The sequence below is a fragment of the Bacillus rossius genome, chromosome 7, assembly GCF_032445375.1.
Source record: "Bacillus rossius redtenbacheri isolate Brsri chromosome 7, Brsri_v3, whole genome shotgun sequence".
In the NCBI taxonomy this organism is placed as follows: Eukaryota; Metazoa; Arthropoda; class Insecta; order Phasmatodea; family Bacillidae; genus Bacillus; species Bacillus rossius.
The window spans coordinates 55,912,245-55,926,283 of record NC_086335.1 but is presented as its reverse complement, the minus strand read 5'-3'; positions in this window follow the sequence as shown (position 1 = coordinate 55,926,283).

The following is a 14,039-nucleotide window of genomic DNA, read 5'->3' as shown; positions in this document are numbered from 1 at the left end:
ACAACATCATTAATTAATTAAACACAATTTTTATGCTTGTTAGAATTGTTAGTTTCTGTTTGTTAAATCATTTGCATGTGCACTGAATACCTGTTGTGCATGCCACACCCGGCCGGGCGCTTCGAGCATTTAGGTGGCCGTGACTGACGTCACGCCGTTCGGGGCGCTGCACTAAGCCACACGCGCGGGCGTGTTCGTCGCACTAGCACTGGCTTGGGTGTTGAGGACACAGAGCGGTCTGTGCTCTCAGAGGGAACACCGACGGCGGCGTCAAATCAACGCCCTTGACTTAATCGGCAAGACAAACCAAGTCACGTACATGGTAAATTCAATACACATTAAAGAATACATCACTTTAAATTAACAACACCGTGCAACACAAGTGCGACGTAGGAGTGCCGGGTCACTCACGTGTGGTTTTTTAGTAAAACAGCTGTGAGTGCTCCCCTTGCGGCCTTCAGCCTGATTTCACTAGTGTAATATGTGACTTAATTAAAACCACCCCAAATTATCATTTATCATTCGCCACTGGCGTAGTCATCAAGCGACGAACAGTCTCCAGTGTGACTCTGATAATTCAAACTTATTTTATATAAACTTGTTACATCTAATTTCTAAAACAAATATTTATATTGAGTTAATGACTTGTGTGAATTTAGAGCCACTTACATTTTCTTATTGATATAATTTTTTACGAAAAACGGAACTTTAGAAACTCTGGCGCGACAGGATGCTCACCCCTCCCCTTGCGACAGGGCCAGACGCCAGTACAGCGCGACTCGTGGACCGGGATGGACGCACGTCCCACGGGGAGACATCATCCTTTGTCTTCACTCAACTTCCATCTGGTAACTATAGTCAAACTTCGAAACCTCTTTTAATTACTCCCCGTGTGCGCCCAGTCCTTTTCCGGTGTAGGGCCTATCCCAGCCGCGTAAACATAACACGCCCCGCACAACGTATTACGCAGGGCAGTGCAATATACGGAACGGGCCGACTCATACCAGACTTCCAATTAACTGCCGAGTGCACAGGCACTGGCTACATCTAATCGAAGACTTTACTTAATTTAATAGCGAGCCGCGGTCCACACAGGTGGGCCCGCGCGTCGCCGTTTACAAATTACGGGATTGGCCGACTCCAATCAAACTCTCTCCCTCAACCTCGACTGGCGTGAGGACGTAACTTTAGTGACGGCGCGTCAGAGCACCCAGTGTATAATAACAGTGTACTTTATGTAGGGAAATCGTGTGAATGTAATTGCAAGTGTAACTACTATGTAATTAGCCGACGGACGTGCGCGCGCGCTCCCCGGCTTTAATGTGTTATTATTTCTTCACTACCGTTAAGTTCGAGTTCCACTCATAATTGATTCATCGCTGCTTAACCTTTCCGACTTTCATGGGTTTTCATTACCCGATAATAATGATACGATCATTGAATTAGTTCCTGACACGGTTACTAAAATGTTCAGATCGCCTACTAAAAAAGTGATTTCTAATTCGCCGGGAATATCTGAAAAAGCAAGTGAAAGTTCATCGAAGCAAAAATCATCTAGTGAAGCTTGGACGGTAAAACTTCTTGATCCCACCATGGAAGACTTAATCTCGGCCGTGAAATCCCTCAGTATGAAATTTGACGAGTTAAAAAGCGAGAATATGGTGTTAAAAAACCCTTCTTATCGACTCTCGTAGTGAAACTGCAGAGATAAAAAATGAACTGTAACAGATCAAACAGATCTTATCTTCTAAGACTTATTCTGTTAATTCATACAGTCAAGTAGTAAAAAAAGTCTCCTCAAACAAGAAACCTGTTTGTGTCGAATCATCCGGTGTATCTGGCAACAGTGCGCCCACCAGTGACCCACTTACAACTCAGCGTGTCTCCAACGACGTCATCAGAAAAAACGGTAAACAGCTCGTCGACGAAGACGGCTTCACCGTAGTACAACATTTACGCAAGTCCACGAATAATGAAAACTCCGATATAAAATCATCTAACACGGATCGTAAGAAAAATTCCTTGCAAATTGGCATCATGAATGTTTCAACATTAAAAACAATTGCTAAACCTATTTACAAAAAAACAAAAGCTCTCTTTGTCACGCGTTTTGAGCCATCTGTCATGGATAAGAAGTCGTAGATTATATTTCCAACGAACTAAATCTCAAGCAAGTCAAAGTGGCCAAGCTCCGGACAAAGCATAATTCTTACGCCTCCTTCCATGTATCTGTTCTGGAAGAAGATTTTAGTAGAATCAATAATATTGTTTTTTGGCCCAGTGGCTGTTTAATCACACCTTTCTTTGGAAAACTGCATCAAGACCAAATTGTTAGTACTAATTCATCTCCTGAAGCTCTCGGTAATTCTACCCAATTACCTCCAAGTTCCTGCAGTACATCGTCACCTTTTATGCCAGCAACTTTTATGCCAGGGCCTGGAGGAGTGCTTCCTACTCACTTTCCAGTGAATGCCCAATCTAAATGAATGGGAAATTGCATATCAGAATGTTAGAGGACTTAGAACAAAATCCGTTGAATTCTTTGATAATCTTATTAATACTCAGTATGACATAATCTGTCTAACAGAAACTTGGTTCAACGAAAGATTGTGGTGATATTGGTTTTAACCTCTTAGCAACCTCTTTGCATGAACATTGTTTAACCTTTAATATTATCTCTTATTCAAATCTATGTATTAATTCATGTAACAATCTAAGTCATGTTTTGTGCTTAATAAAGCCTTAGTTTCTGAAGATAAGGTTTATTTTGTCAATTTATTAAGCACATTCTATCAAGAAACATTTAATACAAACAATGGACAAGTATTTCAAGCCCGAGAGATTTGAAGCAGATCACACAACTGGGAAAAGCTCCTCACAATGGAATCACTGGAAGAAAACATTCGAAGTCTTCACAGCTTCAATCAAGGCTTCTGAAGCTGATAAGCTGTTACTACTCTACAATCACGTGAGTCACAGTATATACGAACTTATTAGCGAATGTACTTCTTATGCGTCTGCAATCGAAAAGCTAGATTCACTCTTTATTAAACCTAAGAATGAAATATTTTCAAGGCATAAACTAATGAGCCGACACCAGCAACCTGATGAAAGTGTAAATCAATTCTTACAATCTTTGCGTCTCCTTAGCTCTGACTGCGAGTTCAAAGATGTTAAAGCAGCAGCTTATAGGGATGAATACATTAGAGATGCATTTATAAAAGGTCTCTCATCGAACAGTATCCGACAACGTTTGTTAGAAAACGCAACTCTTAGCCTGGATGAAGCATTTGCAAAAGCACGATCATTAGAATCAGCTCATATAATTTCTGAATCTTATATTCCTAGCCAGACACCTTTAGCCTCAACTGAGCCGGTTCAGCAACCAAATTCTCCTGTAACCGCAGCCAGCAGTAGTAAAAAAAGTTTCTTCTGTGGGTTCCCTCGTCATCCTCGTTCTTCCTGTCCAGCGCGAGAAGCTACGTGCAAACTCTGTGGTAAGAAAGGCCATTATGCAAAAGTCTGTAGGTCAATTAAGCCCAAAGATCGTACTGCCGCCTTACCTGACTCTCCTCAAGACACAGATGACTTCTCAACTATTGCTTGCCTTCCTGCTAAGTCTCTGGTTTTCCCTACTAACCAATCTAATCGTAATCGTAAGACCAAACCAACATCTTCCAAAACATCAGCTGCTTCTCCAACTAGCCTTTCCAAAACCATTGTCAAACTGAAAGTAAATGGTTTTCCAGCTGAAGGGCTAATAGACACGGGGAGTTCGGAGAGTTACATAAATGATGGTTTTGTCTCCAAACATAAATTAAAACAATATCCTACGTCATCTGAAGTAGCTATGGCATCGTCCTCTTTGGCCATGCCTATAAAAGCTTATTGTTCCGTAGATTTACAAATCTCGGACAATATATACAGAAAAACAAAGCTTAACGTTCTAAACAACTGTTGCGCAGATGTTATATTAGGGCACGATATCTTTAAGCAGCATTCCACTCTGTCGATAGTTTTTGGTGGTAATAAACTTGAACTGCAAATCAGTAGCTTAGCATGTGCCAAAGTCGGTCCGGTCACCCTCTTCGAACACTTAACACCAAATTGTAGACCTATCGCGATCAAGTCCAGACGACACTCAAACGAAGACGAAAAATACATTCAATCCCACATAGAAAAACTTCTCTCTGACGGTGTCATTGAAGAAAGCAACTCACCCTGGAGGGCGCAGGTACTAGTCGTTAGTGGAACACATCGAAAACGTATGGTCGTCGACTATTCTCAGACTATAAACCGATACACGATGTTAGACGCTTACCCAATCCCTTCCATAGAGAAAATAGTTTCCGATGTAGCTAAATATAATATCCACAGCACAATAGATCTCAAGAGCGCATATTATCAAATACCAATAAGGGTTGAAGACAGGCCGTACACCGCCTTCGAGGCAGCAGGAAAACTCTGGCAATTCAAACGTATACCAATGGGTGTCACCAATGGAGTGTCTGCGTTCCAGAGGAAGATGGACGAGATCAAGACCAAAGAAAGACTACAAGGAGTTGACATCTACTTGGACGATGTGACGGTGAGCGGAAAAGACCAATCTGAACACGACTCCAATCTACGAAAATTTTTAGACATCTGCAAGAAATATAATTTAACCATTAATCAAGAAAAATCCCATTTCAATTTGAAGTCTCTTAAGCTCCTCGGTTATCTCATCGAAAACAATATACTCAAACCAGATCCCGACAGACTTAAGCCACTGATTGATTTCCCTATCCCTAGAAACAAAGCATCCTTGCAACGAGCACTAGGGATGTTCGCTTATTATTCTAAATGGATTCCAAAATTTTCAGATAAAATACGTAGATTAGTGAACTGTAAAGTATTTCCTATGGCCCCTGAACTAATCCAAGACTTCAACAATTTACGGAACTGCATAGTTAAATCCTTCGTCGTTAACGTAGAGGAAGACATCCCATTCTGCGTCGAAACAGATGCCTCTGACGTCGCAATCGCCGCCACTCTGACTCAAAACAAGAGACCAGTAGCCTTCTTCTCGAGAACCCTCACTAAGAGCGAACAACACCATTCAGCTGTCGAGAAGGAAGCTTATGCGATCATTGAAGCCCTTCGGAAGTGGAGGCATTACTTGATAGGAAGAAAGTTTCAACTTATAACCGACCAGAAGTCATTTCTTACATGTTTAACATTCGGCATCCTGGTAAAATCAAGAACGAAAAATTTACAAGATGGCGGTTAGAACTTGCTCCTTACAACTATGACATCATCTACAGACCGGGGAAGGAGAACGTGGCGGCTGACGCTCTCTCTAGGACTTGCGGCTCGCTCCATACCTTCGACAGACTTGTCCACTACCACAAGGCTTTGTGTCACCCAGGGATCACCCGGATGGCTCACTGGGTGAAGAATCAGAACCTTCCCTACTCCATCGACGAGATACGCCGAGTCACGTCTTCCTGCAGAACATGCTCCGAAATCAAACCTCGCTTTCACAACAAGCGGAGCACCCTCATCAAGGCCACCGCACCCTTCGAACGGCTCAGCGTTGATTTTAAGGGACCATTACCATCCAACACTCCTCGAAAATATCTGTTAACGGTAGTCGACGAGTACTCCAGGTTCCCTTTTGCCATCCCTTGCAACGACCTATCCTCCACAACCGTCATTCAAGCACTAAATCAGATCTTTACACTCTTCGGATATCCTTCATACATTCACACAGACAGAGGCACATCCTTTATATCCAGAGAACTTCAATCATTCCTACATTCCAATGGAGTTGCTACTAGCCATACTACACCATACAATCCGTGTGGAAATGGCCAAGTAGAACGTTACAATGGGATAATATGGAGAACTGTATCGCTGGCGCTGAAAACGAAGGGACTTGTGATAACGCAGTGGGAGAAGGTGTTACCTGAAGCGTTGCACTCCATCCGCACACTGCTCTGTACTGCTACTAACGCTACACCCCACGAACGTATGTTCTACCATAAGAGAAGGGCCAGTTCTGGAGTTTCTCTTCCTTCGTGGCTTACTACACCAGGGAAAATTCTAATGAAGAATCACGTCCGTCAGAGTAAATATGACCCCCTGGTGCAAGAAGTAACTCTGCTTGAGGCGAACCCTGACTATGCTCTGGTTCAACTTCCAGATGGTAAGGAGACAACAGTCAACCTCAGGCATCTCGCTCCTGCAGGGGATATTGTCAACAATGAACCTAACTTAGAAGACGTGAATTTTCCAAACCTCGCTGATGATCCTAGTCAACACACTGAAGCATCTGAAGACACCCAGCTGAACCTCACTCCAGAAGATTCACCTGCGAAGAACATGAATGATCAAGACCTACCTCAAGTGAACCCAATTCCGACTCCACCCAGATCTCCTCCCAGACCTCAACCTCCACTCCGGAGATCTTCCCGCACCACTAGACCTTGTGAATATCTCAAGGACTATGTCCTTAAATGAAGAGGGGGCGAATGTGGTGATATTGGTTTTAACCTCTTAGCAACCTCTTTGCATGAACATTGTTTAACCTTTAATATTATCTCTTATTCAAATCTATGTATTAATTCATGTAACAATCTAAGTCATGTTTTGTGCTTAATAAAGCCTTAGTTTCTGAAGATAAGGTTTATTATGTCAAAGATGTATCAATGCTCATTATTTCACCGATAATTATTCTATTTTTAGAACTGATAGGGATCCGCTACTCTCATCAATGGAACGTGGTGGCGGAGTGTTGATCGCAGTGAATAAACATAAATTCCCTTCTGTTCAGCTAATTCAATTATATGACTATCGTGGAGTAGAAGCCGTATGGATTAATATTAAAATTGCTTTTAATAAGTACTTAACATTGGGTAATATTTATCTTCCTCCAACAACATCACCTAATCTATTCACATTGTATTTTGAAGCTCTTGAACAAAAACTCGTTAATTCTCATGATAATGTGATTATCTTAGGTGACTTCAATGTACCTGGGATAGATTGGAAAGGTAATCACTATTTCAATATTGCTCATGCACATGTCAGATCCAAGGCTCAGTGCCTACTTGATTTCATATCTAATTTGGATTTAATTCAGCACAACCTAATACAATCTTCCAATAACCTTCTAGATCTTTGTCTTTCTAATCTATCCCATTGTGTGGTTGAAAAAGCTGTTGAATCTCTGGTCAAAGAGGATATCTATCATCCTACCCTACTTATTAATCTACTTATTGAGGCGACCTCACACAATTTTACTCCAGATTCTATTTTCAGAAACTACAAAGCTGGTGATTACTTAAGTCTATATAACTCTCTAAAAACCCACAATTGGGATGAATGTTATAACACCTCTAATGTAGATGCTCTTGTAGATCAACTTACATCTTGTATCTGTGATAAAATCAATACTCACATTCCATTATCCACACGTAAGGCCTCTAAACATCCTTATTGGTTCTCTGGTGATTTAATTCATGCCTTAAAATCTAAAAAACACTTTCATAAACTCTATAAAAGAAACAATAATACTCAGTATTACCTTGACGCCGACCGCCGGTGCTCCCTCTGGTTCGCACAGGCCGTTATGTCACAACAACACTTACTCTTAAGTGCGCCGAACACACGCGAGCGTGATGTCCGCCGAGTGTGTGAAAGTGCGCCGCGACGAACACCAAAGCGACGTCAGCGCCCGGCCGGGTGTGGCAATGCGCCTAATTAATTATATAATTATTTTGTCAAATTAAAACACCTAAATTAATAACAATTTAAAGGAGGATTCATGTAAGGGAAATTATGTCTAATTGTTTTATAAGCATATATTGTGTAACTTGTCTTTAAGTTCAAAACTGGCCGGGTCGGTTTTCCCGCGTTCCACGTGGTTAGGCGCGAGGCCGCAGGGCGGTTCGAGTTCAGTTACCGTCGGGAGCTCGAAGGGGTCGGGCGCTCTGCGAACGTCGGGCCATCAACTTTCGCGCTTCATCTCCATATAAGCAATAATGTAAGTCTTTTAAAATCTTTTAACTTGCTCGGCGCCGACCCCACCTCAGTCGCACGATATTTCGTGCGACTCGTAACTTATTAATTTTTATCCCGACAGGGAATTTTCTCATGTTCTACATAATATCATGTCCAGGTTAAGGACAGCGTATAGTGTTACGCAGTTTTCGGCTTCATAGCCAGTTAATCGTTATTACCGTAGGCTCTTTGTAACGAGTGTTGAATGCTACTGACTAACTTTCGCCTTTTAATTATCATCATTCTAAATGTGTAATTTGTAACGTGTGTTTTAACTAAATAACTTTCATTTCCAAGAGGCTTCAACGTGTACGTCTCCATTTGGCGTATCCACGTAATTTTAGAGACATTAATATTTCGTCGCAGGCTATACTGCAAACAATCCTGAACATAGGAATTTCTCTACGTGTTTACATGTCAGCCCAAGTTGTGGCAACACCAGTCCCGTGACTATCTGCCAAACCTTTCATAGGGACGAGTATCCACCGTTTCAGCTTGTCGATATTACTTTGCAATCTATCTTGGTCGTGCGCGCCGTTACGTTCAGAGATACGCGTGTCACAGCGGTCTGACAACGGACGCGGCCAGTATCGGGACGAATCAGTGTATCAATACTGAATAAAGTGCAGTGTCCTGTAACTCGTTTACCAATCATTTACAAGGCGTCCTGGGTGGCCTGAACAGCCCAGGTAATTTCCGAACCGAGACGCGCTCCTGCCTGCAGCTTCGAGGCCGAACCCCCGTTAAAACCCCTGAGATTCTTTCCAACGCTAATATTTAATTAAAAAACTAAAACAGGCAGCGGGAGTGGCGTCAACCTTCTATTCTCTAAATATAGAGCACTAGTTAAAAATCTTATTAAGCGTGATAAAACTAATTGGAAACGTAGTATCAATAATAAGGTTAAGAATAACCCTAAAAAATTCTGGAGACATGTCAATGTTATGAAAAATGGTTATAGTGAACCTCATTCTCTTAATGTCAATGGTGATATCTGTAATGATCCAGGTATTCTATCCAATGTCTTTGCTAAGTACTTTGCTAGTGTATATGTACCATCCACCAACCACCTTCGTATCATTGATCCCGATATTATTCACGATTCAATTCCTGTATCATTCTTATCAGAAAGCCAGGTCTTATGGGGAATTAAATCATTAAAACCAACTATGTCTACTGGTCCTGACGGTATACCAAATTTCATTATTAAAGGCTGCTCTTTTATTCTAATGCCTCTATTGTTGCATCTATTTAATACAAGTCTAAAATGACAAGTATTTCCCACTAAATGGAAAATAGCTAAGGTTATTCCCATACATAAAAAGGGTAGTAAACTCAGTGTATTTAATTATAGGCCTATATCATTATTAAATGGCTTTACTAAAATCTTTGAAAAAATAATATTTAAACATATTAACTTCCCAATAAACAACAGATAAGCTCCTAATCAGCATGGCTTTAGAAATACAGTATGTCATCGGTTTACGTCGGGGTTACATTCCTGAAAACCGCGACGTAAATAGAAACGACGCAAAATGAGGCATGTTTCATGCCACCAGCCGGCCACGGCCCAAGGTCGGCCGGAAGCGCTGGCATACAGACGTGACAACGGGCAATTTTATCAGCAAATGACAACCGACAGCGTGGGAAACAAGTCCAACTAGTACTTCTCAGCTTTATAGAATGGTTATTTAACCAGCTGCTTTATTACCTTTATTGAGTGAAATATAAAAACAGATATATAGTACATATTGTACGTAGTATAAACGCATAATGCATTCAAAGTGTAAGGATACAAAGTGGTTTAGCGCTACACAGATTTTACTTTGAGTCATTCGCGGGAGAAAACAACTGTTTTCTTTTGGAGGCTGGTAAGAACAAAGTCAAAAGAAATGCATACATACAATAAAAGTACTATAAGTATGACAAACATTGAGAGCCCTTGATTTAAAATAATCACATGAAGTAATAAACACCTAAAAGAGGTTATACAATAGCGCGGCGCAATTCTTACAATTTATGTACGGGAATAATTATAATAAAAATCAATGTAAAATATTTTTCATGAGAAACACTACTTTAAATTTACGTCGCAAACAATATAAATTATATCATTTTACGTAACAACGGCACGTTTAAAACTCCGGCCAACTCAATGATATCATAGCGACTGAAGTGCCAAGGAGTTGGACGAAAAGGGGTAGGAGAAAATGCTGTGTCGTTGCGGGAAGTAGATAACACTTCTACGTGCGACATACGTGGGTGGCCGAGCGGGCGGGCTGGTAGTATTGCATCACCGCGCGGAGAGCAGCGGAGAGCAGGAAGCATCCCTCATGATGTATGATAAGATAAGGCGGTGAACGTGTAGCTTACGCTACATAGCATAAATTAACTACCGAAGGAAACAAAGAATTATAAACGAATTATATACGGTGTTTTGGTTAAAATAAAGATTTACGGTCATTGTAAACGACGTTATTGTGAATCGGCGACAACTTAAATTGAAACATGAGTACTCAAACATTAGCGACGTTAATCCGAAACGACGTAAATCGTTACGACGTAAATAGAGGACTTACTGTAGTATGACAACTTCTACTAATCTTCTCTCATTTATTAATCCTATATACAATAAAGTTACAACAAGGGGGCAGGTTGATGCATGTTATTTTGATCTGGCTAAAGCCTTTGATACTGTCAATCACTCCATTTTACTAGCTAAACTTTCTAACTTCGGTCTCTGTAATAATTATATAACCTGGTTGACTAGTTACCTTAAAGATAGATGTTTCTTTGTTTCACTTAATAAAAACACTTCTACTTTATATCATGCTACTTCTGGTGTGCCTTAAGGGGGTACTTTATCTCCCTTATTATTCATTATTTATATCAATGATATTTTTAAAGTTCTTCATCATACTACTAGTTTTCTGTTTGCTGACGATCTTAAAATATCCAGAGAAATTTCCTCCTTAAATGACTGTCTGCTTCTTCAATCTGATATTGCAGAAATTGATAATTGGTGTAAAATGAATTTAGTTTCACTTAACAAAGATAAAACAAAAATTATTTCTTTCACAAGGAAAATTCATCCAGTTAAATATGATTATTTTCTTGACAACTCAAAGATTTCCATATATCTTAGTATAAAAGATCTTGGTGTTATTCTTGACTCCAAACTATTCTTTCATCAACATGTTAATTCTTTAGTATCCTTTTCCCGTAGAACCTTATATTTAATAAATTATATAACTTACTATGCATCTAATATTGAATCCATTCTTACTCTTTATTTGTCCTTTGTTAGAAGTAAACTCGAATATTGCTCAGTTATCTGGAACAGTATTAACACCACCGATAGTGACAAAATTGAATCCATACAAAATAAATTTTTCAAAATAATTAGTTCTAGACACCATCAATTACCCAATTTAGAATCTCTTTCAAATCGTCGCATCCATCTGGATGCCCTGTTTGTGTTTAAGTGCTATAGTTCAAAAATTAATTGCTTATACTTACTTGATAACTCTGGTATTCGAGTCCCGCAGTTCAAAAGCCGCCTTCGATCCCTATTATGTTCCTTACACAATAATAATGATTTAATTTACAGACTTATCTCCAATTTCAATAAATATGAAAATTTTATTAAAAACTTTAAATTTTAATTTTTTATGATTACCCTAATATCTTGAGTAATTTTATAATCCTGTTTATTCTTCCCATTCTAGATCATTTAGTTAAGATTTTCTCAGTTGCTGTTTTTTTTTATTATTGTGTCGTCTTTTATTATCCTGTGTATGTTGTATTTATTCGCTTGTATGTGTCGTCTTTTATTATCCTGTTTATGTTGTATTTATTCGCTTGTATATGTCGTGTTTTTATTACTTGTTCTGTGCACACCTCCAAAGCTTCGGCTGTTGGTGTGCATGTCACAAATCTAATAATAAATAAAAAAATAATAAATAAACATCCACCTCGCGCACGGAGTGCAAAACCGTGTACGTTATTTGCAAACCTCCCCAATCCAGTTAGGGATCAGTGTCCTATGCTGTGTAGGGCCAGTGGTGCAGCAGGCATTAGGGACGCCTAACATCACGACCACCGCCGCCGTTCCTAGTGGGCCACGCAGGGGTCTTCGGACCTCACGACCCACCTCGTGGCTAACCACCGCGTTATTCTGGCGCCCTCCCGGACACGTTTCCCCGCAAGAAAACAGCCTTCCCACTAGGAACACCGCCGAGTCTCGAACACGAGAACCCGGGCGACAGCAATCCTGCTCTATGAAATTTTGTAATTATCGCCACAATGGTAAATAACACACACATTCTGTTCAATGTTTTAAAACTCAAATATATTCTATATGTAAAAATAGAGTTGTTTAGTTTAAAAAGTTAACTTTTGGAAATGAGTGTTATTTGATATTCCTGATGAAAAGGATTATATTCGCTTGGAGTTAATGCAGTATATCATACAGTAAAATGTTATTCGGATTGTAGCAAGAGCTTATTATATCCATTTTAAGGAATTATTTAAATCCATACTTCGTATAAAGTATTATATATTATAAAACTTCAAGAATCTACTAAAGAGAAATAATAGTCACCCAAAAAGTTCAGCGAGTTGATCTTGAAAATTAGTTACCTAAACAATATTGACGTCGTCCGGCCGAAGGTCACCCCAAAACCAGACCTGCAATCGCCAGTATCCGACCCCGCTAATGGAACGAACCCCTAGCAATGGCTCGACCGAATCAGGCGAGCCCTTGAGGACACACGTAGAACCAAAGCCCATGCCATAATTATTCAGCCAACTCGTCCCCAGTGTATGATAAATCAGATACAATTTAATGGTAACAGCACTTTTTATTAAAACCCTGTCCAAGGGAAGTGCGACGTAGGAGTACCTGGGTCACTCACGTGTGAATTTACGTAAATACATTTGTGAGTATTCCCCTTGCGGCCTTCTGCCTAAATTAATTAGAGTATTATGTAACGTAAATATGACTTCCCCATTTTTTGTGTATCACTTGCCACCGGAGCAGTGAACAAGTGATTAACAGTCTCAGGTGTGACTCGTATTATTTAAATGTAATTTATGTAAACATGTTAAATATAATTCTTAGAGAGTATCTGCAAATTAGGTTAATCTTTATTAATGTATGAATTTAGAGCCACTTTCAATCTCAAGTTAGTTTTTAATAATTTCCGAATAACGGAACTTTAGAAACTTTGGCGCGAGAGAACGCCTCGTGCCAAGGCCAGACGCCAGTACCGAGCGACTCGCGGACCGGGGCGGACGTGCGTCTCACGGGGAGTCTTCATCCTTTGTCTCCACTGAAATTCCCTACTGGTAACTATAGTCATAATTTAAATCCTTTTTCGTTGCGTAAACTCCCCGCGTGTACCCGGTCCTTTTTACGGTGTAGGGCCTAACCCAGCCGCTTAACTATAAACTCCCCGCACAAAGCATTACGCGGGGCAGTTCAGCATACAACATGGGCCGACTCCCGCCACCAATGACTTTTGGATAATCACAGAGTGCACAGGCACCGACAACAACGACATAAAGTCTTGTAATAAATTTAATAGCGAGCCGTGGTCCACACAGGTGGACCCGGGTATCGCCGTTTTGCATTTTTCGGGATTGGCCTCCTCCAATCGACCTCCCCCTCAACCTCGATAGCGTGAGGATTTAAGATTAGTGATGGCGCGTCAGAGTGCCCAGTGTCAATTTAGTGTAATTTTCGTAGGGTAATTCAATGTGCATCGTGTAACTGTAAACTGCAAGTGTAACTGTTCGAACCAATTATAAGTCCACTCCACACACTCCGTGCGCGACGTGTATACGACAGTGCAAAACCGAATCTGTCTATGTTATTGTGTGAACTTCCCTAACCCAGCCAGGAATCAGCGTGTTATGCTGTGCAGGGCCCGTAACGTGTCAATATAGCCAGGTATCCCTCCAACCACGACCATCGCCGACGGTCCTAGCGGGCC